Source organism: Tauraco erythrolophus, chromosome 2 (genome assembly GCF_009769465.1).
Source record: "Tauraco erythrolophus isolate bTauEry1 chromosome 2, bTauEry1.pri, whole genome shotgun sequence".
Taxonomy (NCBI): Eukaryota; Metazoa; Chordata; class Aves; order Musophagiformes; family Musophagidae; genus Tauraco; species Tauraco erythrolophus.
Window position 1 is genome coordinate 25,014,683 of NC_141466.1, and position 5,611 is coordinate 25,020,293.

The window sequence follows — 5,611 nt, forward strand, 5'->3', positions numbered from 1 at the left end:
TTTACATACAATGGCACGCGTATCAGAAGACAAACACTTCCCACAACTTCACAATGACCCCTTAGCAAAAGGGTTAGAAATTGCAAAACACATTCGTAACAGATGAAGACTTTGCTCTCACCCAGTTGTATATCGGTGCAGTGCCGCCTTCTGCAGTGCTGTCCAGTAACTCAGAAGAAATCACAGCTGGGTAAAGTTTCTGAAACTTTTGCTAACAATTTTTGCCTTCTGTTGCTAAACTATACACAGACGCTATCCCCTGCAAATAATCATCTTTCATAATATTTTTTTCCTTTAATGGAATTCCATGTCAATAACTTGTGGCTGGACTGCAATAGTAGAGGACTTTTGCCCTAACACTGCTGATGACCCCCAGGTTTTGGCTTCATAGCATGTGACATACCCAAGGAGTGCTACAATAGCTTTTTCATCCTGTTCAGTCTTATCACTAGTCTGGCCACAAACTTAAAACTTGGAGAAAACAGGAACATTCTCATCCCATAAGCCTACCAGACCTACGAGAATTGATTAACAGTTGACTCAACAATACTTTTTTCATCCTAAAACCATTTGACACTTTTAGCTGGAAGCACAAGGAAATACCACTGTAACCCTGAAGACTTGACTTAGACATCCAATTAGCAGAAGACTTAATTTTTCAGTGAGTTTCGCTGGAAAATGGCTACGAACAGAGGGAGCTGGTGAAGTTGGGGGGATGGGCGGGGGCGGGAAGAGAACTAAATACTCTGGCTTGTACTCCAAAAGAAGAGTTTAAGTTGAAACCAAGACTTTCTTAGGATAAGGAGCATCTCCCTTATGAGGAAAGGCTGAGGGAGCTGGGTCTCTTTAGCTTGGAGGAGACTGAGGGGTGACCTCATTAATGTTTATAAATATGTAAAGGGTGACTGTCATGAGGATGGAGCCAGGCTCTTCTCACTGGCATCCAATGATAGGACAAGGGGAAATGGATATAAGCTGGAACATAGGAGGTTCTGCTTAAACATGAGGAAGAACTTCTTCACCATAAAGGTAACAGAACACTGGAACAGGCTGCCCAGAGAGGTTGTGGAGTCTCCTTCTTTGGAGATGTTCCAAACCCGCCTGGATGCATTCTTGTGTGATCTGATCTAGGTGGTCCTGCTCCAGCAGGGGGATTGGACTAGATGACCCTTTGAGGTCCCTTCCAATCCCTAACATTCTGTGATTCTGTGAAGGACTATGTATTTTTTGGGAAAATGCAGCTCAGAGTAAAATCATCTGCTTGTCTGGATTAAATTCTCTGATTACACCTTTTCTAAGCATATCTAGAATTAATCAATCTAAGCTCTAAACTATCCAGATCATGTTATTCTAAATGAATATACAAATTTGTTGTCTTTTTTTAGGTAAAAGACTGCTAGATCGTTTTTTAAAAACAAAACTAAATTATGAATGAAAGCAGTTGTAATAGTAAAAGGAATTGACTTAATGAATTCATTTAGTTCAGCCCTATAGAGCCAAGAAATGCTACCAATCTCCTAAAATTATGCCCATTCATAAAGCCATGAGACATAAAGCAATGACATTTAACTTTCCTAGGTGCTTAAGAGTAGGAGAAATGACATTTGGGTTATGCAAGCTGAATGAAGCACGATCATACCGTTGCAATATAAAAGTCGTAAGAAAAGGGGTTTTATTTTGTTGATGTGTGGAAAGTAGTTTGTTTCTTTTTTCTGTTTAGCTTTTTTGCAACAGAAAAGCAGGTCACTGCACCATCTTTGGCACATAAATACAACCTGGAGCTCCCTGGAAAACTGTCACAGAACATGCAGTGACAGCTCTTCCCTTTTGTTGCGGAAACCGAAACGCCCGCATCAATGTTACTTAGAAAGGCTGAAACCAGACATTCAGTTCATTTTCTGTCTGGTTTGCAGGAGGTGCTCAGTCAGGCGCCAGCTCTTGGGCATTGTGCTGTGACTCTTCAGCTGACAGAGGCACCCAAGCTCCTCTGGAAGATGTGAAAGTTTCCTCTCACTCCTCTGCCCTATACATCCCACAGTAGTGGACGAGTGCATCAGCCTTCCAGGTCATGCTTCAGCTTCCTCCACTGGCAAGAGAGTGTGTCCAGAGAGATGCGCTGTTTTGACAACAAGAGTCTAAATTTCTATTCCAAACTTAAATGCACCTCAACTAAACTGGACCTTGTCCAAAATTCTCCCAGGACCAGAGTCCTCAGGGAATGCTGACCTTAAAGGACCAAAACCTTTAAGAAATAGGGATTTATTTAGAAACACGTGGTCCAGACGGATCGCTAGAATATTCTGTTCTTTGTAAACATGAAATAAAAAGGAAAAATCTCACCAAAGGGATACTGACAAGAATGCCAAATGCTTTGTTTCTTCATTTTAAAAACATGTAGTACCTACCTATTTGTCTGAATGTCTTGGGGAACAGCTAGATTAATTTAATGATATCAGTGAAAATCTTTTGGGAAATATGGGTGCTGTTAAGGATACAAACAGAACCTAAAAAGAAATCTCATCATGAAGTAACTGAAAAATATGCTAAAGTTTCTTTTCTGTTGATGCACTGCCCTTTGCTTCAGCGATTGGAGGATGAAATGCATTCCCAACATATATTATTAGCAGATCAGATTTAGTTCCTGCTATTACTTTCAAAGGATTTGTGAATAGACAGTAGCATTAGTATTATCTAATCCTTCACTCAGACCTAGGACTCAAAGATTAACAGCTGCAGATTTTATAACATTTCTAATTCAGGGATAAATTGTAGTTTCCTGAACTGGATGGGTAGGTAATGTCCTAAAGTTATTTAATTCTTAGGAATCATTGACTTTACAGGAACAGACTAAGAACTCATGACCATGAAAAATTGCTAATCGGATGAAATTAGATGAAAAAAATACCCCTAATGAGAAAAACAGGATAAGAATCCCATCTCCAAGGAGGGACAAAGCTTTGGATCACACAGACAGGGCTGCTGTGAGGTAACGGTCCTGTTTGGGTTTTTTTATACAATCTTGTCTGCTTTTGCTACACCAAATTATTTCGGCATGATGGCACAGCTTCCACAAAAGCATACCTGTCCCATTGACCTGGTGATGAGGGCACATTAGGGGGAAAACGTGGTCAGAAAAGGGAAGAAAGAATTGAAGGAGGGAATTTTGTACGGGAGGAGATGCGATAGCTAATTTTTAAATAAGCAAACACAAGTCCTGTCTCTTGTTCTGAAAAACAGCAAGCCTCTGTTTTCAGAAGAAGGTTCCAAGTAACGCATCCTAAACAGACAAGCACCTCTCCTGCAGTCTTAGGCGAGGTACCAAATGTAAGCTACATCTCTGTCTTCCATCTTTGTGCTAAGCTTCCCTCATCATATGCAGTTATCCAGTCTCTTTGAGACACCTAATTTTCCATACTCACCAGATAGAGGAATTTCAGCACCTCACATCTTGAATTCCACTCTGGGTGCATTTAGGGGTGAGATTCTTGCTATTTTCAAATCCTTCCTTAACTATATCCCTAAAGAAGTGTGTACTCTTCATTTTATAAACTATATATGCTCTTCTTTCCATTTTACACACCTATGCTTGTAGCTCTCATGTTACATCATACCAATTTGATGTTAAGAATAAGTAGTCCACATTAAAAACCAGTCCGTATCCTTACATTTGGAAGTATAGCATGTGACATTAATAAAATACAGACAGTTATGTCAACATTTCTCAGGAAAGGAAGAATAAATAGATACATGGATATATATCTCTCTATAATTATATATATATAAATATTATAGTAACATGAAGATGTTACTGATTAACATGAACATAACAAGCCATTGAAGTTAGCAGTTACTGTTGCCACCACTACTGAAGGAAGGCAAGAACCCACCAAAACTAACATTCAGAGGAGAAACATCGCTTTGATCTTTTGGAAGAGCAAAGAGATTACTGATTGGAATCAGACCTCTGTCTATGTATTAGGTTTATGCGTAACCAGAGAAGACAGTCTCCTTTAAAATTAACTTTCACTGCTCTATTTCTTTACTTATACTCCTTTATTTTCCTGCAATTAAAAAAGAGAACAAAAAAAAAAAAACCTCACACTTTTGTCCACAATCATTATTTCATTCTTTTATCTGCCACTTACCTTTCTATGTAAGAATCCCTGTCCAGCTCAGATAACCAACCCAACGTTGTTCTGCCATCTCTTCTTCAAACAACAAAAGTTCAGGCTATGAGAAATAGCAATGCAATTAGATATAGGAATAAGGATAAACGAAGTAGTTCCCTTTTTGAAATTTCTATTTTTCCTAATTCTTCTTCCTTTCCCATAATTACGGTTGCTCTTGCATTTCAGCCCTCACCTCATCTCCATTTGAATTTGCCAATCTGTCTAGCATTGCTTTTATTCTATTTACGCCCTTATTTCTCTTTTCTGTGGTGAACCTTCTTTTATCTTGTTGATAAAAATAAACACACAAGCCTAAAAAAGTTTTAAAACCATTTTCTTGATCCAGATGATCCAGGGGCTGGAGCACCTCTGCTACGAGGACAGGTTGCGGGAGCTGGGATTGTTCAGCCTTGAAAAGAGAAGACTTCGGGGGGACCTAATAGCTGCCTTCCAATACCTGAAGGGAACCTACAGGAAGGCTGGGGAGGGACTTTTTACAAGAGTGTCCACTGATAGGACAAGGGAAATGGGTTTAAGTTAAAGGAGAACAGATTTAGATTAGATCTTAGAAAGAAATTCTTCAGTACGAGGGTGGTAAGACTTTGGAATAAATTGCCCAGAGAAGTTGTGGATGCCCCCTCCCTGGAGGTGTTCAAGGCCAGGCTGGACGGAGCCTTGAGTAGCCTGATCTAGTTGAGAGGCGTCCCTGCCCATGACAGGGAGGTTGGATTAGATCATCTCTAAGGTCCCTTCCAGCCTATGCCATTCTATGATTCTATGATTCTTCCTACCACTGATACCCAGAGCACCTTCCCCTGGGATTTCTGTATTTTCCATTGCCTTTTCCATTTCTATGCCTTTATCATCAAACTGTGTTCCAAAGTCTGGTTGTGACTTTGGCTTCCCCACCCTGCCATCACCTTTGTTACATGATCTGTTATAACCCTTCTTATAGCAGTTCAGTTTTTATCCCAAGCACTAGTCACAAATACCCTAGTGACAGATCAGGCTCTCCATTGAAGGAACTCCATGCCAGCATCTAATTGTGAGCTACGGTGAGAGGTGAGCTAAACCAAGCCTCATTTTCACATTTTCTGCCCATCCATTTAGTGTATTTGCTCAGGATTACGAAGTTAGAAGGGGGAACACTAAAACGGCCAAGCTGGACTTTGGGCGAGCTGACTTTGGGCTGTTTAGAAGTCTGATTAACAAAGTCCAATGGGAGACAGCTCTCAAGGGTAAGGGGGCGCAGGAGGGATGGTTACTATTCAAAAAGGAAATTCTGGAGGCACAGGAGCGAGCTGTCCCTGTGTGCCGGAAGTCGAGCCGCCGGGGTAGAAAACCAGCTTGGATGACAAAGGAGATTTGGGAACATCTCAAAAGAAAAAGGGATGTCTATAAGTCTTGGAAGAATGGGCAGGCATCCAGGAATCAATACAGGG